This window comes from Canis lupus, chromosome 20 (genome assembly GCF_011100685.1).
Source record: "Canis lupus familiaris isolate Mischka breed German Shepherd chromosome 20, alternate assembly UU_Cfam_GSD_1.0, whole genome shotgun sequence".
NCBI classification, from domain to species: domain Eukaryota; kingdom Metazoa; phylum Chordata; class Mammalia; order Carnivora; family Canidae; genus Canis; species Canis lupus.
The window spans coordinates 25557800-25584204 of NC_049241.1; the positions used below are offsets into that span (position 1 = coordinate 25557800).

At 39.7% G+C, this 26405-nt stretch overlaps 1 protein-coding gene across 1 annotated transcript in view; it reads left to right on the plus strand.

The window, feature by feature from the left end:
- The window catches only part of MAGI1 (membrane associated guanylate kinase, WW and PDZ domain containing 1), a 637460-nt gene that overhangs the window by 98352 nt on the left and 512703 nt on the right, over positions 1 to 26405 (plus strand).

Genomic DNA, 26405 nt, shown 5'->3' on the forward strand with positions numbered 1-26405 from the left:
TTCATAGAAGTGACAAGGTGTCACTCCCAAAGGTAGGTCTTAAAAGACATAGGGGCTTCTGTTTCTGCTTTGCCTTTTTTGGGGGTGGAGTGGGGCTTGAACTCACCACCCTGGAATCAAGACCTGAGCTGAAATCAGTTTGGGTTGGATGGTTAACTGAGTGAGCCACCCAGATGCCCTCACTTTGCCTTTTTTGATTACTTGCTCTGGGATAATCCAGCTGCCCTGTTAGGATATGCAAGCAGCCTTCTGGAATGGGCCACATGGTGGGGAACCTAGATCTCCTGCCAACAGCCATAGCAGATCCTCTAGACTTGATCAAGCTTGTAGCCCTGGCCAACATCCTGAGTGCAAGAACCACCTTGCTAAACTGCTTCCAAATTCCTGACCTGCAGAAACTGTGTAAGATAATAAATTCTTACTGTTTGAAGCTCTTACACATGGGAGTTATTTGTTACACAGAAATAGAGAACTTCCATATTAACCATTTTACATTTTCTTGGGACTCCCAAGAAATGAACATGGAGTTTTTAAGTGCACTGACTGAGTTTACCCCTGATGGACACCCTTCCAGTCATACATATTTACACAGTGTAACTTGTACTGAGAGATGTGTAAATATAGCCTTTGCTGGCTGTCTAGTTTTCAGTGGAATTTTTGGTTAGGTGCTACTCAGAGGCAGATGTGATTGTATCGTTTTCGTATCATCCATACCTCATAAGATCAAAATTTTGAAAAGATAGAAAAGTTAACTAAGTGATGCCTGATATAGAATAATATGGCCCAGTGCTTTGCCTATACTTAATTTTGGATCCGGTTACTTGGTTGCAAGTAACAGGTAGCATAGCAGGAAGGAGAATTTATTCTATTGGAAAAAGGAATGTCTCCTGAAATCCCAGGGTAAGATGGGAATGGGGCCTCAGGAAATGTCTGGAGCTGGAATAGATACTTGCAAGGACTTCATCTCTTCTTTGGTCTGAATGTCTTTCTTTCCAGATAATCTTTTTCTGATTTTCCACCGACAAGGTGGTATTTGGGAGCCCTATAGCCCCCTAATTTATCAGCATGCAATTTGAGTCACACAGAGGTTCTTTGTTGCAGTTCCCTCCAAAGAGAGAATTCAATTGGTAGAGCCTCACTCCGCCACCCATTCCTGGGCAAATCAGCTATCGCCAGTTGGGAGGGACTCCAGGGTTGCCAGGAGCACAGTCCTCTCGGTGGTCTATGTTTGCAGAGGGGAATATCCTGAAGGGGAAGATCAGGTTCAAAAGGAGGAACCCACGGAACAGATACTTTAAGGGCGTGTGCTACCAAAGAGAGAACCAGTTTTAGAGAACATAACGTATTATCTTAGCTTTATGAGGCAGCAAATTCTGAACCCGTTGTTCCACAAAGCAGCAATTGATGATAAAACTATGAATGTGATTTTTCCTCTTCTCTGTTATTCCCCACTTAGATCCTGACTTACAAATTTTACTATCAAGAGCTTTAGTGTTTTTGGGTAACGTAGTGCCTTAGTATACATCCTAAAAGGCAAATTCAGACACTATCTTGGTAATGTACTGTCAGCAAGAATATCCTATGCCTCGAGGTTCTACTAGCTGGACTGAGAATCGAATTGACATGAGACAGATTAACAGGAGAAAATAAAATTTAATAGTGTGTGTACGTATGGAGAATCCACACCGATGTGGAAACCCCAAAGACAGGCATAATGCGGTATAAATGTCGTTCTGACCTAAGAAGAAGGGGCTAGGGGTCTGGAACTTCAAAGGGAAGGAATGCAATTCACAGGAAGATGGAAAAGAGTAAATGTTTGGTAAGCAGATGTTTGTTGGGCCACTCAGAAACAATGAGACTTAGAGGACTTTGATCAAACAGGCCTTGCGTGCTTCCTCCCTGTCTACCATACCTAGTTCATAGTAAGGTGCTGAGAGCTCTCTTCCTAGAGCAGATTATTTAAATTCTTTTTTAGGCAGTGGAGAGGGGAGGTAAAGAGCTTTTCCTGAATCTGCTGGGTTCGATTGTTTCTTTTAACTCAGTCTTCATGCCATGCTGACCCATCTTGAGGCAGCTTGTTCTTGGCCTCTATAGTATTTGTATGACATCTATAAAGAAAGTCATTGTTTATGTCTATTCCAAATCATCACCTGTACATATGCATTTGAAAAACTACAGGGAGTCAGAGCAAATGTCCATCTTCTGGTCAGTGTAAACTCAAGCATTGTCTTTGAATTTGGGCTGAATACAAGTGGCAATTCTGATGTCTTTATTTACCACATACAACTTTTAGGGTCAGGATGTCTGAAATACTTCCTCCTTGAACAGTATAATGAAGTAATTGGAAAGAGTGTAATCCACAGGTGTCCAACAAGGGTTTTTAGTTGTTTTAAGAAAAAAGGAAGAGAAAATGAGAACACACAAACAAAAATGAGGTACCAATCAGATTAAAAGTTGGAGGCATCCTTAGCTGAAAAAAAAGTTAGTGGGATTATTTTAACCTGTTTATAACAGTTTGTGCCCACAAAAAAGATAATTTAATGAGGTTTCTTTCTATTCCAAAATGCTTGACTTCTCAATCTCTTGATTTCTCTTGTTTATTTTCTAGAATATTTGGATACTTCAAGTTTTAATGAAATATTCTTATATGTGGTGGTATTCCAATGAGAATGTCTTTTAAAATACAATTTAATTACTGTCAAAGTTTTTTTTTTTTTTAAGACTTATTTATTTATTCATGAGAGAGAGAGAGAGAGAGAGAGACGGAGACATAGGCAGAGGGAGAAGCAGGCTTCATGCAGGAAGCCTGATGTGGGACTCCATCCCAGAGTCCTGGGATTATGCCCTGAGCCAAAGACAGACCCTGAGCCACCCAAGCGTCCTATGTCAAAAGTTTTTTATGAGAGTATGTACTTAACTCTAGTTATAGTGCAATGAAATATCAATTGTAAGAAAGCTTAAGTGGGGGATTTTCACTGTATCCAATGCAGAATTGGGTTCAAATCTACATGTAATGGCAGATTTTTATATGTCCTGGGTAAAAATGCATAACCCGTTTTTTACACTTTAATATAACTTGAAAAGAAGTCAAAGAGCATAAAAATGCAAGCAGTCTTTTTGATAAATACTCTGAGTCTGTGTGGCTCAGAGAAGCTAATAGTGAAGACCAAAATGCAGTTGGAAAAAACTGATGACTATGTTAGATACCAGTACCATATACTTTTTTGTTATTCAGAGTTTGTTTTTAAAGAACTTACGTTGTCATATTTTAAGTGATTTGCTCTTCTAGGGTAGGTGTAAGATACACAAGGAAAGTATTTTCCTCTTCTGTTGATTGAAGGAAACCACCGCTTGCCTAATTGCTTGGCCAAAGTCAATAGCTATTCATTAGTACCTCAAAGAATGGACTAGAATGTGGGATTTCTGACCAAACTCTCTTCCTATTCTACAACCTTTTGGTGCGTCCAGCTTCTCCCCCTGAATTATTACTCTGAGATGGTTTGCTCTGAGGCTTCCTGGTTTGTGGTATATTGTGTGTGGGGATTTGTTTTAATTTTTCACCTTTATATTTGTAACATAGAAAGCCGTCAGTTACTTGAGGTAGAATTATCCAGTATCCTATATAGATTACATTGAATTCTTGATATAAATATTTTTATTTCATCTATGTTCTCTGTGTGGTGGCTGGGTTTTTGTCAGTTGGGGAGTGGATTCTGTATGAAATGAATTGTTGGTTACATTGAGGAGAAAGGTGAACGAAGTATGGATAGGTTGAAGGACAATGCTCCACAAACAGATTGACTGTCAGGCTTTTTTTTCATTGAATACATTGAAAGGCATCAATGATAACTCATGTCCCATCCACTCATTATCTTGGTATCTCTGGAAACTCATGCTAATGACATCATTAATTAAAGCTGTTTCAGTCATTTTCAGGATCCTTTTGAAGAACAAAATGATTTCATTGTTTTGCTTGGAGGCTGGAATGATAAGAACACACTCTAAAGTGTGGTTGTCTTTATGTGATAGCTCCCATTGTTGCATTTTTATTTGAAAGGTAGATTTTAGAAGGAGTAGCTCACCTTTCATACTTAAGAGAAGGCATTGACCCATTTTCTCTAGTAATCAGAACCATGGAAATTAGGCCTCGTGTAGTATAACATGTGTTATAGAGTTTAAGAGTCATGAGGGTAGAAGGGAATAATAGAATCCAGCCACTGTATGCATCATGCTTGCTACAGCAGCAGTTTGGGAAAGGGGAGTTGTAGGCAATTCAGGTTTCCCTGTCCTTAGAGTCCAGTGGGAAAAAAGGGGCATTAATTACATGTCATGGACTCCTGACGGGTGATGTCCAGTTTCTGTTTAAACATGCTTATGGTTCCAATGTGAAGAACTCTCTCACCTGTAGGTTTGTCCTTACATTGCTGTTGCTCTTAACTCTTTTCTCAAGTGTAATCAGTGTTGTGCTGGTTAATGGTTAACTTGTTCTGGGGAGGGAACATTAATTTGTAGTTTGCCAATTTCCCTTTTGTAAATATTCCCACCAAGGCCAATAATAAGTGACTAATGTCAAGGCACTGAACACAAACTTGGGAGGGATTCCACACAGCTGGCTTTTTGGTGTGCATACCAGTAGCTCCTGCCATCATGGAGCTCCATACGCAGTGAGGTGTCATGACTACTAATAAAAACCATAAGGGATCCCTGGGTGGCTCAGCGGTTTGGTGCCTGCCTTTGGCCCAGGGCGTGATCCTGGAGTCCTGGGATCAAGTCCCACGTCGGGCTCCCGGCATGGAGCCTGCTTCTCCCTCTGCCTGTGTCTCTGCCTCTCTCTCTCTCTCTCTCTCTCTGTGTGTGTGTGTCTCTTATGAATAAATAAATAAAATCTTAAAAAAAAAACATAAATGAGGATAGATAATGGTTCATTGAGATCTGGAGTTTTAAACGCTCTTTTATACACATTATCTTGCTTCACTACTCCAGTAATCTTGGGAAATAAATGCTGTTACCCTCCCATTTGAATATAATCTCTATTCTCAAGTGTCTGGGTTCTCAATCTCTTTAGGTATCTCTGAAAATTGAGGTCATCCCCATACTCAGAGTGTATTGCTTATATGCAGCAGGTCTGAGATTCAAACCTGTGTCATTCTTTCCAGGGTCTGCATTTTTAATTACTGTGAGATCTAAATAATTATTGAAATGTTTAAAAACTGCATTGTGTTTCATCCAAGCTTTCTCCTTTCTGGTTGTAAGCATCCACAATTCTTATGAAATAATTGAGTAATTCATTCAGGTTACTGAGCATCTGTTATGCGTCGGGCACTGGCCTAGGCAGTAAGCGTCAAAACAGTCAAATATCTTCATTCTCATGTAGAGAGATAGACAATAAATTCATATAAAAGCAATGATCGTTGTATGTTAGGAGGTAAAAATGCTATGAAAAAGTAAAACAGAGTAGGGGTGTTATGTATACTGGAAGGAACTTTGTTACAGTTTTAAATAGGTTGGTAAGATTCCTCAAATGACTTCATTTTCAGACCTTTTACCACTACTGACTGCCTGTTGTGGAAAGGACCTGCTGTGTTCAGTCGCATTTCCTGTGGCCTGGTGTGGCTCACAGCACAGACTTGGCTTCCTTTCTTCCCTTGATTTGGTCTCTAACAAGTTAGAATCGCAGCCTGAAGCCCTTCCCTCTACTTGGACCCATGTCACATTCCTGGCTGGGGTTGCTCTTGTGGTCATGTCTAAACCACAAGTCCCTTTCTGCAGGAACACCTGTCAGCCGAGCCAGGTTTCCCTCAGCATATCATTTTACCACTGATGGATTGAATCTAGAAGCAGTACTTTACATTTATCTCTGTGGTTTCTCATTATGTAGAAAACTCATAGGGGCAACTTGATTTATTGTCAAATAAATCTGTATTTGTGACATCTCTAGTTCTTAATGCTCTTTGAAGCAGTTTTTTTTTTTCAGAATTTGGGACCACCCTTGATCCATGAGAGGATTAGCCATGAATATTAAGGTAAGATGGTCACTCCCCCTCAGTGGATCTGACTGTCTTGAGAGGCGGTCTCATTTTGTTGCCCTTGAGTCTTTGCTATCTTTTAGCAGTTGCTGATCTACCTTTTCAGAAAAGAGAAAGAGAAAGAACTTAAGTCTTGAACCCTCTGTACAGGGATCCCTGGGTGGCGCAGCGGTTTGGCGCCTGCCTTTGGCCCAGGGCGCGATCTTGGAGATCCGGGATCAAATCCCACGTCGGGCTCCCGGTGCATGGAGCCTGCTTGTCCCTCTGCCTGTGTCTGCCTCTCTCTCTCTCTCTCTCTCTCTCTCTCTCTCTCTCTCTCTGTGACTATCATAAACAAATAAAAATTAAAAAAAAATAAAATCTTGAACCCTCTGTACATGACATTTTTAAGCTAGAAATTAATAACATTCTTTTACTGATATATATCTCTTTAGGGCTCCCTTTTGCTTGGAGTAGATGATACTTGTTTTCCTCTTATAATAATGAAATAAAATTTCCTTTCACTTGTCATCTAGGGATGTTAAAAATGTGTTTATTTAATAAAGACATATAAAATAAATAACAGGTGTTTTTCAAGTGTGACACATTATGAAGGTGGCTCTTCAATGTCTGAGTTTGTTTAATATTTATCTAAATAAATTCGCAGGGTCAGAAGTAGCTGTAAATCCTTTTAACAGCCCAGGTCATAAAATAAGCAACAAATTTTTAAAACTTAAAAAAAAATACCTCATCAGAGCATGACCTCTGGAACCAGACTCTTGATTTGAATCCCTCTTTTACTAGTTGTGTGGTCTTGGGTAAGATACTTTATGCTTAATGCTTTAATTTGCTCATCTGAAAAAAATGGGTATAAAAGTATTTACCTTGGGGTACCTGGTGGCTTGGTCTATAGAGCATGCAACTCTTGATCTTCGGGTTGTGAATTTGAACCCCATGTTGGGCATAGAGCTTACTTAATAAAAGTATTGAGGTGCCCAACTGGCTCAGTTGGTGGAGTGTGTGACTCTTGATCTCTAGGTTGCGAGTTTGAGCTCCATGTTGGGTGTAGAGATGACTTAAAAATAAAATCTTTTTTTTTTTTTTAAAGTATTTTACCTCAAAGGGTAATTGTGTTAATACATAAAGGATAGTTCCACCTGTGTAAGTGTGAGTTATTTTTATTTTTTTAAGACATCAAGGTTCTTCGTCACTATCAGTCTAACAAATGTGTTTCTGGTTGTTAAAGAAGTGTTATTTAACGTTCTAGGTTATGTCCCTAGAAAAAGGGATAAATAAGCCGTGTTGTGGTCATTTTTCTCCCAGCACTACATTGGGGCATCATGTTTTCAATGGCCTGGGTTGTTTATAATTGTCCTTGTGGGGTCAAGGTGGACTTTTTTGCACTAAGTCCGGGCAAGGTGCCCTTTATTGTCATTTCACTTGACCTTTCAGCCAATTTCTTATGTATAAATAACACATAAAAACACCACCTGGACTGAGGCCTTTTATTACTTTGTAATTAAATTCCAAAGGAAGTATCAAGGACAATTCACTGATTGAGGGACCAGAAATGCAAAGGTGGCTTCACTATGTGTCTGCCTTTTCTTCTTTTGCCATCTCATGGTTAAATTATAAATAAAGTCTCCTTCAGGATTACTGGATGAGCAATGGAAATAAATAAGGCAGAGACACGTGGCTCAGAGCACCATATCCTGTGATGAGCTATGTAGGGCTTCAGCTCCCCTAGTGATAGAAGAGGTTTTATGGGGAGATAAAAGGATCCAGTGGCCAGATAAGTTTGGGAAAGACAAATCCATAAAGGTGAACAGATTTATCTATCTGCATGTCTTCTCAGTGGGTTTTATGTATGGAAATCTATTATGATGCCCTAAAAATGAAAATAATAGTAGCAGTTCATGTTTATGTGCACTTACTATGTGCCTGATACAGTTTTGAGCACTTTTTCCATGTATTAACTTGTAAATCCTTGGAACAGTCCCCATGTCTATTCATTCTCATTTGATATATGAGGACATTGAAGCTTGAGGTGTAGTTTGTGGGGTTCCATAAACTCATCCAAACAGAGATTGGTTTTGAGATGTGCCTTGCGTGATTGGGCCAGTGGGAACTTGTTCCTACGCTCTGAGCAAACTGACTCATAGGTCAATAATTGCGGAGGTAGGATGGCCTCACTCTGGTTTCTGTTCGGGAAATGATGGCTTCTCTGAGAATCCCCATGTTATATAGATTTGTCTCCCTGTGATAGTCTCGCTTGATGTGATACTAGAAATTCTTGAGATGGAAACTCATCTATCTTGAAGTGGCGGGTTTAATTATCCGACATCACAGTCTCATGGATGGGGAGAACAGATCTCCTTTCTACAGACAGACCCTTTGTCATTTGAGCATTTTACTAGGTTCTCTGGAAGGCAAGAACTTGGTAGGTGGAAAGGCAAGACAGGTTTGAATGGAGCCTGTGATCCCACTTTAGTCGAGTGAAAGAGCATTAATAAACCATTGAAATCTTCCCGAAGTTAAAAGAATGAAAAAAAAAAAAAAAACTTACATTTTTCATCATGGCTTTAAATGCACATCAATTGGTAAAGAGCCAAAGTGGCATTTTTACAGATGGTCTTAGTTTCAATTATTTATATATTTCTTTGAATTATTTCAGTATTACACAAGTGATGAAATCATGTTGGATAAATTACTGCCTCTGCTCCCCTAGACAGCTGATTCTAATATTTTAAAAACTCTACAGTTATTTCCCATTACTTTTAATATAAAATACAAATTCATTAATACTGCCTATGAGATCTGACCCTTGTCCTTTACAGCTTCAGGGCCAATCCTAGTTCAAATGGCTTTTTTGTGCTAATAAGATAATAACACTCTTCTAGTTAGATTGTACATATGGAAAGGAATGTATTTTAGCCCCTGCATGTTCCTTGGCCAGGTGCCCTTGTGCAGTGCACAGCTTGAACAGTTGCACATGCCTGACCCCCCCTAATTTCATATTTCCTATAACATCCTTCATGTCTTCTTGGTGACTCTCCTCCCACTTAAATTCTTTTTTTTTTTTTCTAAATTTTTATTTATTTATGATAGTCACAGAGAGAGAGAGTGAGAGAGAGAGAGAGGCAGAGACACAGGCAGAGGGAGAAGCAGGCCCCATGCACCGGGAGCCCGACGTGGGATTCGATCCCAGGTCTCCAGGATCGCGCCCTGGGCCAAAGGCAAGCGCCAAACCGCTGCTCCACCCAGGGATCCCTCCTCCCACTTAAAATGACTTGTTGAATGTCTCCTATTCTCGCTAAAGGATAAAATCCCTAAGGGATGGGCCTGTATTTGTCATATTTACTATAGTATCTCTAAGAATGAGCAAAATGTCAGGTACCTAGTAGGCTCTTTATGATGTTTGTTGTTTATGATGTTCTTTGTTTTTGTTTTTCTTTTTTAGAGGGAGAAGCAGGCTCCATGCAGGGAGCCTGACGTGGGACTCGATCCTGGGTCTCCAGGATCAGGCCCTGGGCCAAAGGCAGTGCTAAACTGCTGAGCCACCCGTGCTGCCCCTTATGATGTTCTTTGAATGCAGGCTTCACAGTTGTCATGCATGGGTGGGTGGATGACTACAAATGGAAGGAAGAAGCAAGCTTAGATCTTACATGGAAGAATCAGAAATATTTTGCTAGGGCACATGAACCTGCGGTCTTAGAATCAAACTTCCAAGTTGATATGGAATAATCAAGTTTTATCTAAGCACTTCTCAGCCTTTAGGGAGGCTATATTTTGCAAATCTCTGTTGTGAGTCTCTTGTGTTTGGATAACCAGATGTTCCTGCTATCAAGAAAAAATGTTATGTTTCCCCATTATGTGCAATGCTATCAGAGCTCATAATAGACATAGCTGCAAGCTGGAGCTTCCAGTGACCATTGGGAGGGGCTAGGAATACACCAGTGGGTATTATTTGATCCTAACCTGGTGATCTTCTGACCTGCTGGTTTCCATTACTGTTTCTCTGTTCACAGATTTTCTTTGGGATGCAACACTGCATTGAATCATTACATTCTCTTCCCAGGTGTATTGGTTTCCAAGGGCTACCATAACAAACTACCATAAAGTGGGAGGCTTATAACAAGAGAAATGCAGTCTCCCATAGTTCTAGAAGCCAGAAGTCTAAGATCTGTCTGCAGAGCTATGCTTCCTTTGAAGGCTGTGGGGAAGAACTCTTTCTTATCTCTTCCTTGGTTGCTGGCATTCCTTGGAATTCCCTGATTCCTAGCCTCCTTCTTCACATGGTTGTCTTTGCTTGTGTATCTGCGTGTCCTCTCTTTTCTTTCAAGGACACTAGTTCTACTGGATATAGGCCAGTATGACCTCATCTTAAATAATAATACCTGCAAAGGTTCAGTCTCTAAATGAGGTCACCTGAGGCTCAGGTGGATGTGAGTTTTGGGGGAATGGGGACACCCTTTAACCCAGTACATGAAGGTTCAACTCATAGGCTACTAGTCTGTGAGTTAGGTCTATGCTCCATTGTTCTTTGTGTGATCTTGTGCATGTCATGTCATCTCTTAGAGTCTCATTTTCTTTAAAAGGGGGCTAGTTACAGTATCTGTGTTTTAGGAGGTTTTCAGGATTAAATGAAACGATGCAGATAAACTGTGTAAAACCTAGCCTGCACATGGTAAAAGTATTTAATGCACTCATTATTATTTCTTTCCTTCATACCTACCATGAACCTAAAAATCTGTCTGAATTCCAAATCGATTCTGATTTTCTTTGGTGCTTTAATTTAATTTTTTTTTTTTTGGGAGGGGGGGTGTGCTTCCTTAATTTTTATTATGCATTTATAGCTAATGATCAGTCATTTTGATTGATTTTTCTTGGACAGAATGATCACTCCTTGAGGAGGACTGGGTTACAAGAGAGATAAAAGCCTTTGTATTAATTGATGATTACTCCAATATATTGGTAAAGTTCTTTTTTTTTTTTTAATTGGTAAAGTTCTTAAGAAACATGTAAGTCAATGCTAAAACAAAGTGCATTAAGAAAATTCTTTTCAGGGGCGCCTGGGTGGCTCAGTGGTTGAGCATCTGCCTTTGTCTCAGGTCATGATCCCGGTATCCTGGGATCTAGTCCTGCATCAGGATCCCTGCAGGGAGCCTGCTTCTCCCTCTGCCTCTGCCTATGTCTCTCTCTGTGTGTCTCTCATGAATAAATAAATAAAATCTTAAAAAAAACTTATTTTCAAATCAGGTTTTTCTTTCTTTCTTTTTTTTTTTTTGATTGCACATTGGCTTGAACAAATATTGTGTGGTAGGGTTCTTCCAACTTGGCAAAACCATGTTAAATAATTTCCGTAGTGAGTTGAAATGGTAATAAAAGTCAAAATCATATGTTTGCATTTTCTATGCAATTATAATTTGAGCTGAACTTATTTGGCAGTGGAGTAGATTATAAGTGTAAAATTGCAACCTAGTTCCATTTTGTACTTAGCAAATGTAAATGTTGTAATATAAATTAAAACCCATGTATAAATAATCATGAGGGATAATTCAATTTAGTTAATTTTCATTTTCTTCTGAGATGTGAAATGGAATAAATGTTGAGAATCTCTCTGAGAAAGGACAAAATGGGCTAAATTTAATTATACTGTAATTGTTTTAAAAAGTATTTTTTAAGTCCCAGGAGAGAAAGAAGTTTATAAATATGGAATGCCTTAAGTTGATTGATTCCAAGAGAGGAGAGATTAGGTTTTACCTGACCTTTACCATGTACTGCAGCCTTAAAAAGACATGGTTCAGGATTAGAAATTCATACAGCGTTTGTACGTGACAGAATTTGATTGAAGATCCAATATGTTCTGTTCCACACTGCTTAAAACTAAAAGGAAGGTAATTTTAAAGCCACTTGTTCTTGAATATCATTGTGTCTTTAATGACAATTACAAAGATCTTAGTGAAAATGAGGACACGGTCTGGGGTATTTAGTTGAAATAAATTAAAACAGCAGAATGGATGTGGAGACCATCCCTATAAGTGGATGGAAGGCTAAGTGGAATTGAAGCTCTCTTTGTTTTCTGTGGCCCAAAGAGATGTGAACAGAGCTATGGGAGCAATTGGTGACATGTGAAGCTCCCTAAAATAAGATGTGGCCACCTAGAAAGATGTTCCATTCATTGACATATGTGTTCTCTCCAAGCCTAGGGTTGGTTGTACCAAACAGAAGTTGTGATTTGATTCATGTTGGATGAGAGGTTGGACCTGAGATCTCTTTCATTTCTGAATTTCCAGGAATCCTGAGTTAATAGCCAGTGGGTTATGATTGAAAAATTGAAAGGGACGAGATGATTGAAGGTCTGGGATATTTGGCTAAAAATAGAGTTTGATATACAAAGTACTAGCTGGTTATTAGGGAGAAGCTAAGAGTGTATATGAGGAAAATGAGTAGTACTTAGTGTTCATTGTTAACAAAGCCTCAGATGGAAGAAAATCACCTTTTTCTAATTTGGCATAATGAGAGGGTTGAGGGCATGGAGATCTAAGAGAGATTGAAATGTGGAGAGAGAGAAAGAGTATGAATGAGAATATATCCAAGTTCCATCCTGGACACCTCTTGTGTAAGCAAGGTTAAGGAATGGAAAATCAAGTTGTTCTTACATATATAGTTTCAGAATGAGAAGTCAGCATTTTATCTCCTGGATGGAAAGAAAAATCTCAAATTCAGTGGCATTAATTCACTCTTCTCCAAAGGAAAAGCTGACAAAATTCTGTTGAGCAAGTCATGAAGACAGTCTCTAATCAATGTTTACTATATTGCCTGATTCCATGTGCCATGTGCACCCCAGTAGACACACTATTGTCTGCCAGAATAATAAGGGAGTCAAATCTTATACCTTTGCAGCTAGTTCTCATTTTGCTTTGGTTGTTTTATTTTTTTTTTTTTTGGAAAATGAAGATTATTAGCCTCCTTTAATAAAAAATGGGTGTCTTTGGGGTGCAGTTTAACTCTTTTTTTTTTTTTTTGCCTTAAAGATTTATTTATTTTAAAGAGAGAGAGCATGAGTGGGAGAGAGAATATCATGCAGACTCTGCACTCACTGCCCACTGTGGGGCTAGATCTCATGACCCTAAGATCACTACCTGAGCCTAAACCAAGAGTTGGACACCTAGCCGACTGCACCACCCAGGCATCCCTGGGATGCAGTTTAATGCTTAAGCACTTTCTATAATCATTCTCCTTACCTTGCATTTTGTTTATTAGTGTGACAATTTGTTTTTTATTTTTATTTTTTTAAAGATTTATCTATTTATTTTAGAGAGAAAGAAAGAGAGTATGCACATGAGCAAGGGAGGAGCAGAGGGGAGAAAGAGAAAGGGAGAGGGAGGGGGAGAAGCAAACTCAATCCTAGGACCCTGAGACTGCAACTTGAGCCAAAACCAAGAGTTGGATGCTCAACTGACAGAGCCACCCAGGTACCTCATTAGTGGGACATTTGAAAAAGAGAAGAATATTTTAAATATTCTGATTTTAAGGTAAAATTAATTTTAACTTGACATGTTTAGCCACCAAACAATAGGATGAAATAACTCATTTTTTAGTAAGAGAAATCAGTTGAATATTATGGAGCTTGATATTTCCATAGATCCTAAAAAGAGTGCAATGTGCAGGTGAACATTTTCAATTCCAGATTTGTAATCAAGATCAACAAAGATAAAGAGTCCAGAAAGTTAACCAGTTATAATTATTAAAATTCTTTTTGAAATTACAAGTCTCCTTCTGGGCATTTAATAAAAATGCTTAAGGATAGGAATTTATTTGTAATGATTCTGACTCAACCTCAGTATATAACCCCCTCTCTTTGTCATCATAAAAATAATCCAGTCTTATTCTGTGTAGCTTTTTAAAAGTAGATTGTAGTTTTTATAGCAGTTTTAGGTACACAGCAAAATTGTGAGTAAAGTATAGAGGTTTCTGGTAGACCTTGCCCACATGCACGCACAGCCTCCTTAGTTATCAGCATCCCCTACCAGAGTGGTACATTTGTTACAAATGATGACCCTTTATTATTATTATCATATATATCATACATGTGATGACCCTATCACATTATTATCATCAGAGTCCATAGTTTACATGGAGTTCATTCTTGATGTTGGACGTTCTATTGGTTTGTGTTAAATGGATGATATAAAACCATCATTTGAGCATCATACAGAGTATTGTCACTGACTCAGTGATTCTGTGTTCTTCTTATTCATCCCTCCCTCTCCCTAGCCCCTGGCAACCACTGATCTTTTTACTTTCTCCATAATTTTGCCTTTTCTAGAGTGCTGTATAGTTGGAATTACATAGTATATAGCTTTTTCAGATTGACTTCCTGTGCAATTAAGGTTCCTCCATGTTTTTTTCATGGATTGATAGCTCATTCCTTTGTAGTGCTGAATGATAGTCCATGGTCTGGATGGACCACAGTTTATCCATTTATCTACTGAAGAACATCTTGGTTGCTTCTATGTCTCTGGAATTGTGAATAAACTGTGTGTGGGTTTTTGTGTGGATTTATACTAGGGAGTGTGTTTGTATGGTAAGACTATGTTTAATTTTGTAAGAAACTGCCAAACTGTCTTCCAAGGAGGTTGTACCATTTTCTTTTCCCAGCAGAATGAGGGAGAGCTCCTGTTCTGCATCCTCACTAGCATCTGGTGCTATCAGTGTTCTGGATTTTGACCATGCTAATGGATATGCAGTGGTGTCTCAATGTTGTTTTTCTTTGAAGTTTTTTATTTTTTCATTTGAAAAGGAATATTATTGCAGAAGTGTAGAGAAAAAAGCAAAACTTCTAGCTCCAGGTAACACATCCTTAGAGTTAATGGTCTGATGTAGATATTTTTCAGTTCATATGCAAAAAAAAAACAAAAAAAAAACAAAAAACAAATCCCAACCAACCCCCCCCCCCAAAACCCCCCAAACATACAAACAAAACAAAGAAAAATCCGTGGTTAAGTGTCCAATTCTTAATTTTGGCTCAGGATATGAGCTCGTGAGATTGAGCCCTGCATTGGGCTCTGCGCTGGGTGTGAAGCCTGTTTAAGATTTTCTCTCTCCCTCTCCCCTTCTTCTGCTCACATGTGTTCACATGCACTCTCTCTCTCAAAATAAAGAAAATACAAACAGATTAAACACTTTTGACATGAGTAATTTGAAATGTAAGAAAACACTTGGCAGTCCAGATAAATTAAAAAACCCAAAGGTACATTTTTAGGGCCATTACTATATTCATTAGGTGCACAGTATTCAAAAGATAAAAAGATTCTATAATGAGTATTTGAGCTGGCTTCCCTTCACCTGCATCATGGACTTTCCTAGAGGCAGTGACAGGGAGTGAGTATGTGAAATACATGGATGCATATATATGATCCAAATGGTACACTGGACACAAGTTTGCATCTAGCTTTTTCTCTACTGACAGTATACTTTGATTCAATATAACTCAAAGCATGATTTACTAAGCTTTGAGCCTCTTGCTTGAAGGTTACTTAATTATTTTTAGAATTAAGGAAATACAAATGGACTGGGATGTCCATGGGGAGGAAAACCAGGAAGCAGAAAATACCATTAGTTACCTGATAGTCATCATTTTACCAAGCTAGGAGAAGGCAGTTTTCAGGAAAGCATATGGAATATGGCTCTTGATGGAGCTACGTGCCACTTGAAGGATACACGTGGATAACCCACAGGGATGATTCACTACCAGTGCAGCTGTAAACTTCTCATTTAATTAGGTAGGAAGCACCTGCGTGTTATTACTTCATCATTTTTCCTCTTCCCCATCCAGTTTCTTCAGGGATTAAAAAAAGAAGAAAAACGACCCAACAAGTTGGAATTTAAATTTTTTGTAGGGGAGAGCGTTCAGTGCTGAAAAAAGGGCAAGTATGAAGATCATCTGCTTGAAGAGGAGGCAAGAATAGTCACATTAATGGGCGTGAATTGTGGAGGGCAAATGACTATGTACATTGCAAGGTGTTTGGCAGGGAGCTGTGTATCAGCATCTTGTGTGTTTGGATTTGCTCTTTTGAGTGTTTAAAAATATTTAACAGAATTAATGCTAAATGTGTTCAAGCTGTTGTTCAAATTTGAATACCAGTACGTTTGTTGTTGTTGTTGTTGTTGTTGTCTCCTGGGCTCTGAGCATTTCCATGAGATGGCTCCAGGATCTTTATGTGGCTTCTGGAAGGTGGCTGAGATGGGTCACCCAATTGGAGCATTTTCCAAGGCCTGATCAGCATCATTTACATGACAGCTTGCCTATGAAATTCACTCTGTCCTTACATAAATTGTTCTAAACACCACTTAGGATAGTTACCAAAATATACATGGTAATAAAAGTTAACTACCATTTAATCAAGCGCCTGCTATATGCTGAGAGTGTTATAAATGTATTATTCTTGTATAACCTTCATTACCAAAAGGGGCTGGTATTATCATCTTCATTTTATACATGTGAGAGACTGAGGCCCAGAGAGGTGGCATACCTTGCCCAAGGTCACTCAGTGGGTTACTTTACTTGTAAGACATTCAGCTCAGTTGTACAGTATTGAAAGTGTATTACATTTGTACATACACCTGCGAATATTCATCCAGTATAAGCAAATTTATTTGACACATCTGGGTTGATGATATTCTCAAATTGGTGATTTGTAAATTTTAAGTGCTCATCAGGCATTTGTCGAAGTCCAGGTTCAGATCCTCTTAAGGTTGGTGGCTCTCCCAAAGGTCTCAAACTGGCAGCCTGTGAACTGAATTTGGACTGCACCTGTTTTGTTTTGTTGGGTTGAGGGGAGGGAGGGGCGCCAGTGCTGTGTTTTAATTGAACCGAGCACAAATGTCTTGAGTTTGGCTTGTATTCTCAGATTGCCTCTTAGTTCCCTTAACTCCCTAATTTCTTAGGCTCTGCCTGCTTCACTCATTAAAGTTTTCTACATGGCCCATGATGGCATTTGAATTTGTGCTTCCAGAAACCATTAAACCAGGAAGTATCCCAGTGAGGATGTGTTCTTTTGGGGGTGCAGATTAATTAACAACATATCGATTTTTGCCCTGAGGTAAACATTGCTGGTGTTTACACTGCTCAGTATAAAACAGTGGGTTGGCTTTATTACCAATTCACTTTTAACATTTTTCACAGAAGCGCCTTTGTTAGTAGAATTCCCTACCTCATTTGTGTTTGCTGAATGTATGTCTGCTGACTTGTGGATAGAGTCATATGGTTTATCTTCTGAAGACTTATCTTTGGTTGAGGTTAATAGTATCCCGAGGCAATTTTTATCTTATGTGGAAATCTGGGGCGCCTGCCTGAATGAGCCTGTGGAGTATGCAACTCTTGATTTCGGCTCAGGTCATGTTTTCAGAGTCTTGAGATTGAGTCCCACACTTGGTGTAGAGTTAACTTAAGAAGAAAATCTTAGGTGTGCCTGGATGGCTCAGTTTTGGATGAGCGTGCGAATCTTGATTTCAGCTTAGGTCGTGATCTCAGAGGTCATGAAATCAAGCCCCAAATCATTCTCCATGCTCAGTGGGGAGCCTGCTTATCCCTCTCGCTCTACTCCTCCCCCTGCTCTCTCTCAAATAACTAACTTAAAAAAGATAAAACGGTAAAAAAATTACATGAACTCTATTGAAAAAAAAAATGAAAGCAAGTTAGTTGTTATTCAACATTAGTATTAAAGGAGACTCCAATGATTCTTCTCTTCCTTCCCTCCCTCATTCCTTCTTTACTAATTGACTCTTCAGCTGTGGACAAATGACCTTCTGGCCCCAGGTGAGTGTCTTCTAGATTATCAGAAATATTCAAGAGATTTAGGACTCCTTGACTAATAACCAGAGAACATAAGGCACTAGATCAGTGGTGGAATTCCTGCACACAACTATTTGTGTACATTGCTTCTCAAAATGCAGTATGCTCTGAAGGAATTCCTATGACATGTATGTCTTTTTTTTTTTTTTTTTTAAGATTTATTTATTTGAGTGAAAGAAAGAGTGGAGGGAGGAGGGCAGAGGGAGAGGATCTCAAACAGACTCCCTGCTGAGTGTGGAGCCCCACACAGGGCTCAATCCCACGACCCTGAGATCATGACCAGGGCTGAAACCAACAGTTGGCACCTTAAACGACTGAGCCATCCAGGTACCCCTGTATTTCTGTCATTAAATGTCTCCTGCCGTGTTTTCAGTGTGTATCCCATGGAACACTTGCCCATAGGATGCTCTGTACAAGTAAGCTTCAGAAATGCTTCATATTCCAACACCTTTGTAGGGATCTGAATTACATAACTTGTTAAAAATTCCAATCAGTACTGAAGGAACATATTTTGTTTTGCCTAACACAGTGTTGCCCAAACTTAGTTGACCACAGAACCCCCTCTAGAACCTGTTTCTGTATATCTTATTTCTATCTTCCAAAACCTTTTAGGTATCTACAGAATATACTTTGAGTTTGCCACTCTGTTGAAATTGTGTAAAAACATGGAACCTTATGTTTTTGACTATTTGTGGGAAGGTGGGGGCGCTTAATCCCAGTTCCACTGAAATGGCTTTATTTTGTGAAGCGCCAGTCAAATATGAAACAACGATTAATGAAGAATTCAATTTCATGGGTTGGTAGTATTTAAAATGATCGAGAATAAATATGAGTTGATGTCATTCTTCATGATGTCTGGTGGGTTGCTTGGGAATACAGGGACCGTGTTTCTTTCTATTTTGGTGACTTGTAGCTGATGCTGCAATTTATAGCTTGTTGGACAAACGTGTCTAACTATAGACTCAGATGCTTGGCCTGCTCTGCCTCCTCTGGGTATATTTGTTAATATCTTGTTACAGTGGTAAATCTTTTCCACAGAAATGATTTCTTTGATTTGCATAATGATCTTGTGAGATAAATACAAAAAAATGTATTTCCCCATTTTATTAAGGAAACTTTCTAAGAGAGTCAGTCTCTTGTTCAGGGTCTCCTGGTGAGTTAATTTAGTGGATTAGGTTTTCTAGTGGCAGGTCTTCATTCCCAAAACTAACCCCCTTGTGTACTCCTGGTGGACGTCTGAAACTGTGGCTAGTGGCAAACCCTATGTTTTTTGCTATAACTACACACTTATGATAAAATGTAATTTATAAATTAGGCACAGTAAGAGGTTAACAATAAGAACTAATAATTAAATAGAGCAATTATAACACTACTGTAATAGAAGTTATATGAATATGGTCTCTCTCTCATATCTTACTGTACTGACACTTCTTGTAATGTTGTAAGATGATAAAATGCCTGCATGATGAGGTGAGGTGAGGTTAATGACGTAGGCATTGTGACGTAGTATTAAGCTACTTTTGAATTTGTCATGATTCAGCAGAAGGAGGATCATCTATTCTGGACTTCTGGACCTCTGTTGACCATGAGTAACTGAAACTGGAAAGTGAAACCACAGATGAGGAGGATTGCTGTGATTTGTGGGGATTAAATTCAGTAATGAATGGGAAGTCCCTTAGCACAGTGCCATATACATAGGAAAGCAGTTAGTAATAGTAGGTAACGAATTTTGTCACCTTCCAGGTGGTAGATTTGATGCTGGAAAATCACATGTCAATGGCATACAAAATTATGATTTTATATTTGTATTTTTTAAAGATTTATTTATTTATTCATGAGAGACAGAGATAGAGAGAGGTAGAGACATAGGGAGAGGGAGAAGCAGGCTCCATGCAGGGAGCCTGATGTGGGACTCGATTCAGGCATTACAGGATCATGCTCTGAGCTGAAGGCAGATGCCCAACCACTGAGCCACCCAGGTGTCCCATGATTTTATATTTTATTTGGAGAAGCATGGCAAGTGAAAAATAAGAGTCTATGATAGGACTTATAAAAGCTTTGAGGAGAGATGGTCATGGTGTTGGAGTGGTGATTTTGAGGGTCTTGAAAATAATCATAGAGTGGATTTGGTACCAAGGTACAGGAATGACCTTGGTAAGCATATGAGTTAGGATACTTGGGTTGCAAGAAGCAGAAAGTCTATCCTGAATCTACCTGAAGTAGAAAGTAAATTCATTAAAAACAAAGAGCAGAGACATGGGGTAGCTTATAGAATCTGAGGGACACCTGAAAAATTGAGTCAGAAGGGTGAATACTCATCAGCTCCAGACTGTTGGATGGAGGGTACTGATGAACTACCTTTGTTGAGTGCCCCCTGGAGGCTGAATCAACCATTTTCAATCTTTTTCTTTTTAGATTCAAATTCTGTGAACAAATGTCCAGATGGCCCAGTTTGGGGAGCCTGGGTTCAGTCAGTGCAGCGTGCCGCTCTTGATCTCAGAGTTGTGAGTTTGATCCCTATGTTGGGCATAGAGATTACTTAAAACAACAACAATTTCACAAACAAATGCCTCAGTTTGGAGAAATGCCCACACAGAGTACCTTGACTGGTGATACCAATAAATCATAGCCAGTGAAGAAGGAGCTCTTGTCTTCAGCAAAACAGAATTGCTTCTTCTGAGGGCAGGGGAAGTAGATGCAATGACAAAAGTCCACCATGTAGGAGAAACCTGGAGGTAGAAATCCATCCGTACTGTTGGTTGGATGATAAGCAGAGATTTGACTAGATCAAGGCCTTTGTGCCAGGAGGATGCTGGGAAGTAAAGTTGGGGGAATAGTTTGAGATTGTGTCCAAAGGGTAATGGGAAGCCATTGTAGGATTTTGGTGGAGGTTGAGGGTTACTTCTGTTTTTTTTTTTTTTTACAATGAGATATCCTAAATAAGTAACTCCTTAAAAAGTAGTAGTGACTCTTAGATTAGTTTTTATCATTCTTCCCAGCTATATCACACTCCACGTCCCTGATCATATTAATTTTTAGCATTGGCCTGCCAAGGAACTGCTTTAATATATTAAAAAAGATACAAGTGGTGACATATTTTATTGTTTTTTACTGATTCATTTTGAAGCGTGTTTATTTTTCCTTGGAATATGCGTTTGAGAAATTGTGTGTTTTCAGTATATGGTATTTATTGTCATTTTCCATGTATTTGCTTTGAAATAACTGGTGTATTCTTTTCATGGGGATGAAGGCATCCCCAGATTTGAGTTTTCCAGTTACACCTGTCTCTTAACAAAGCTACTCCATTAAGTCTTTAGTTTAATAGCAAAACTACAAACAATATTGTTTTACATTGAGTTATTCAGTATAACTGGATCCAAACACAGACATATGGTTATGAACCAGCATTGTGTAGATTTAATCTGGGTTTGCTTATCTCACTAGGGATCCCCAAACCCCTGAAATAAAGCTGACAGCAGCTACTTTGAGAAGAAGTGGGTTGTAGGAAATAGTTGTGACACAGGCCCTTTGTTGATGGTGTCAGTGCAGGAAGAGAGATTTTGTATGTGTGAATACAACTTGAAGGGATTCTTGAGAGGGGAGGAACTGTGAGAAGAAAGCATCCCATAATAAGAATTCATATACTCTCCTTGGAAATAGGCACACTTTAACTTGACTCCCATTTGTGCGTGGGGTTGGCATTCTAAAAGGCCTAGAAAATGGACTGTTTTATCACAGCTGGAAGTCATCCTCTATATTTTTAAATCATAAACTTAAAAAAAATAAATAAATCATAAACTTACCACTTTTATTAAAAAAGTGTTTTGCATCAGCATAACATGCTGGGAGTGAACCAGCTTCTGAGTCCCAGCCCTACCGGGTTGCAGAGGGAAACGAGGGACCCATGATGGTTTATGGTTAATGACCAAGAGAATCCTGCCATGATAAGGCCACTGGAACGTGGCCCGGTTGGGTCTGTTGGAAAGACCGATCCAAGCTTTCCGGAGGGGAAGCTGCCTAGGGAGACTTTATATATTTTCTGTTGCACAGCTTAGTTATCACTTTTTCCTTCACTGATTTCTAGAAACTAACTGGTTCCAAGAGGGTGTGGTCCAGGAGATAATTTGTAGCCACAGTTTAAAAAGTTGTTCATTTTAGAAATGTCAAGGATCATTGTGGACAAGGTTGGTGGAGGGAAGAGTGTTGAATAGCAGGAGGAAGAGGTTGGAGTTCTGTTGTTTGGTGAACATTTCCTATGAGTACCACGTTTAAATGTTTCTTACTATGTGCTGTATGTGAGCTAGCAAAATAGTCAATATTTAGTCTCCTTATTTTGAATTTATTTACTAGGAACTTCCCCTCAGGGTGTGTTTGTTTATGATATGTGTGGCATCTGGTTTATTTTTTCTGTGTTAATGTTGATTCTTTTTCTCTTTTTGAGCTGTGCTCATGTGGAGTTTGCGTGTCGAATGAATAAGAATCTCAGCGAAGAGCCCCAGCAAGAGGGTAAAACTGGGGAAGCCCAGAGAGAGAGAGAGGGTGGGTGGGTGGGGGACATGTGATGGGCCTTCTGGAGGTGGTGATGTTTGAATTGAGACACAAAATACAGGGTCAAGCCAGGCATATGGATTTGGGGCAGAGTGTTCCCTGCAGAGGGCATGGCAAGAGTCAAGTCCCAGAAACAGGAACAAGTCTGAAAAAGCCCTGGAGGTTTGAGGAAGGTAATTGGGGTGGAAAGGAATAACTTGAAACCTGCTCCAAGGACGTTGAAGTGAAGTTACCTCGAAGGATTAATGGTGATTCTAAATGAGCATTCAGGGCTGGGCAATGTGAAACACCAGGTCCTCTGATCTCTTCACCCTGAAAAATGTTGAAATTTTTGATTAGTCATTTCCAAAGAGCAGAATATTTCAGATTTAAAAATAATAGCTGCTTCTGCTTTTTTTTTTTTTTTAATTTGTATTTATTTATGATAGTCACAGAGATAGAGAGAGAGAGAGAGAGAGAGAGAGAGAGGCAGAGACACAGGCAGAGGGAGAAGCAGGCTCCATGCACCGGGAGCCCGATGTGGGATTTGATCCCGGGTCTCCAGGACCGCGCCCTGGGCCAAAGGCAGGCGCCAAACCGCTGCGCCACCCAGGGATCCCGCTGCTTCTGCTTTTAATGGGTCCTCTTTTTTCAAATTTACTTACATTGCAATAGCCAGAGCTTGACTGGCTGAGGATCTAGAGAGGAAGCAGGAGTGAAAGCATTTCCCAAGTGATGACCTTCAAAGGACCTGGCACCAGAGATGTGAGTTTGAACCTTAGTTTTGTCACTGACAACCTGAGGTAATGTCAACTCATTAGGTCTCAGTCTGTAGAAAGATGATACCACCCAACTGTTAGTATTATCTGAGGGATCAATGTGAATGACATAAACTGTTCATTGTTATTAATATTACATATCATGTCATATTTGCAACCAAAAGGACCTACGAAATAATATTCTTGGCCACTTGAAGAATCTAATTGAGGGCTGTCTTTAGTCAGTAGAGCAGAGCTAATTTTATTTTTGTAATGAAGCTATTTCTTTTTAAAAATCCTTAACTTTTATTAAGAGGAGCTTCTGGGTGGGTTTTCTTTCTTTCTTTCTTTTTTTTTTAAGAGGCAAGAGTCTCACTGAATTTGTGCATCAATGCTAGAGGCATTGGAAATCTCATTTTTTCCCCATCATTCTTCAGGTGCAGAAGTACATTATCAAATTCTGTATAAAGACTTACTAGGAAGACCGTGGACTTTGGCTTAGATCTTATTAAAGTTTTTCTTTGTCGTTGGTATTTCCCTTGAGAGTTTAATAGAAGCATTGGCTTTGATGGACACTCATGGCAGGAAGGGGGGCACCTGGGTGGCTTAGTTGGTTAAGTGTCTGCTTTAGGCTTAGGGCATGATCTTAGGATCATGGGGTCGAGCCCCACGTGGGGCTTCCTCCTCAGTGGGGGGTCTGCTTCTCCTTTTTTTTTTTTTTCCTTAAGATTTTATTCACTTATTCATGAGAGACACACAGAGAGAGAGGCAGGCGGAGACACAGGCAGAGGGAGAAGCAAGCTCCATGTAGGGAACCTGATGTGGGATTCGATCCTGGGAGTTCAGGATCACGCCCTGGGCCAAAGGTGGGCTCTAAACCACCGAGCCACCAAGGGATCCCAGCTTCTCCTCCTTTTCTCTCTATCTCTCAAATAAAAAATAAATCTTAAAAAAGAAAAAAAGGGCAGGAAAGAATGGACCTTGTGCTACAACTGGCCATCTTTGTGCTGCAGTCCCTCTTTCCTCAATCTCTTCATCTAACCCTAACGCCCCTTAAGTCCCACCCCAGTGCTTCCTTCTACCTGAAGTGTTTCATTCACCTGCTCTTCTGACCCACCTGGATCTCTTCTCCCCTTGAATAGCTTATATGCAGTGAGTCGCCCCTTCTTAGTTTAGTCCTACTGCAAGTGATAAATTCTCTTTATTTTTAAATGCTGTCATTTCAGTGTGTGCCATCATGATAACAGTGTTGTTTTGGGGGAAAGATGACACACCTCAACATTCTTAGGTAATGCAAAACACATGTTCAGATACAGAAATGTTACCCCCCCAACAAAACCCCCAAAACCCCAAGTGAACAAAAGCAGGTTATATTTTTAAGAAAAGGATATTTTAATTGTGCATAAAACATCCCAGAAATTCCATTCTTCCAACATTCTTTAAACTCTGAGAAAATTCTTTCCCTGTGCCCAGAAGCAGCACAAAATCTGTTAGGTGACAAGTCTGTCCCGATCCTTATGGCATGCTCCTTTGTTTGGATATGTAATTGTTTACTGCTGTGTAGTATAATTTGAATGGTGTGCGGTTCCCCAACTAAGTTCTTAGACTGTATTTTGTCCTTTTTCTGCACTCTCTGGGCATTGATATCCTGAATGTCCAATGTAGACCAATGGAGGTGCAAACTGTTTTTGTTACTAGTGCATTATGGGTGTAAATGCAGAAATTGAGGGTAAGCATTTAGAAATTGAATAATTTCACAGAGCAGTTGTACTTCTGTCAAGTTTAATAATAAAACAAAATTTGAGGCTTGTATTATGTGTTTTCCCTTTATTTTTCTAGTAATTTATTTTTACTTGTATTTTTGATACTTTTGGAAATAAGAAACAAATGGTGCTTCCCCACAAATGGTATGAAGAGCAATGCTCTAAAGCGGTGGTTTTTGGGTACCTGTGTGGCTCAGTTAGTTAAGTGTCTGCTTTCAGCTCAGGTCATGATCCCAGGTTCTTGGGATTGAGCCCCACATTGGGCTCTCTGCTCAGTGAGGAGTCTGCTTCTCCCTCTCCCTCTACTCCTCCTCCCTGCTCTCGCTTTCTCTCTCTCTCTCTCTCAAATAAATGAATAAATAAAATCTTAAAAAAGAAAAAAATAAAGTGGTGCTTTTCAACCCTGACTGCACAAGAGACTGACATGGTGGAGTTTTTAAAGAAATGCCCATGCTCAGGGTCATACTGCATATTAGTGTATTTTTCTCTTTCTAAAGTATTTTTTTTTAAAGCCCCTGTGTTTGTAGTAATGGGGAGTTAAGTTTGAGCATTATCTTCCACCCTTTGCGGGTGCCAGGTGCTTTCTATTCATAGATATCAGCACATGGGCCTGTCCTCACTGAGCTTCCAGTTTAGTAGGGTGAGGTCACTGGCTGTAGAACAGGCTGTAGACTGAATGCTTAGGGGACTTGTATTAGGGCAGGTGGTCTAAGAGAATGACAAGGAGCTAGATGTTGGAATAACAGAGAAAGGACATTCTGGGCTTAAGGATGGTGGAAATGAAGTCCTAGAAGTGGGTGGGATTTGGAAAATTGGATGAGGGTGGGCTCAAGGAGAGTGGTGGGAAGTGGACTGGGAGGGGCATCCAGTGCTTCTAAAACCCCTGAAGGCCATGCTAAGAGGTTTGGATTTTATTACAAGGGCAGTAGCCAGCTGTTGTGAGATTCTGTGTTTTTTATTTATTTTTTTTAAAGATTTTATTTATTTATTCATGAGAGAGACACACACACACAGAGGCAGAGACACAGGCTGAGGGAGAAGCAGGCTCCATGCAAAGAGCCAGACGTGGGACTTGGTCCCTGGTCTCCAGGATCACACCCTGGGCTGAAGGCAAATGCTAAACCTCTGAGCCACGCAGGCTATCCTGTTTTTTTTGTTTTGTTTTGTTTTAAGATTTTATTTATTCATGAGAGACACAGAGAGGCAGAGACCTAGGCAGAGGGAGGAGCAGGCTCCCTGAGAGGATCCTGATGTGGGACTCGATTCCAGAACCCCGGGATCACCACCTAAGCCAAAAATAGACACTTAACCATTGAGCCACCCAGGTGCCTCCATTCTGGGGTTTTATTTTTATTTATTTATTTTTTCTTCATTCTGGGGTTTTAAACAGGCAGTGGGCTTCCCATCACCACTTTGACATTTCAGAGACTGAGATGTGGTAGGTGAGAAGGGCCTTGAGATTGGGTGGCCACATTTTGCCTTTTCCTCCTGA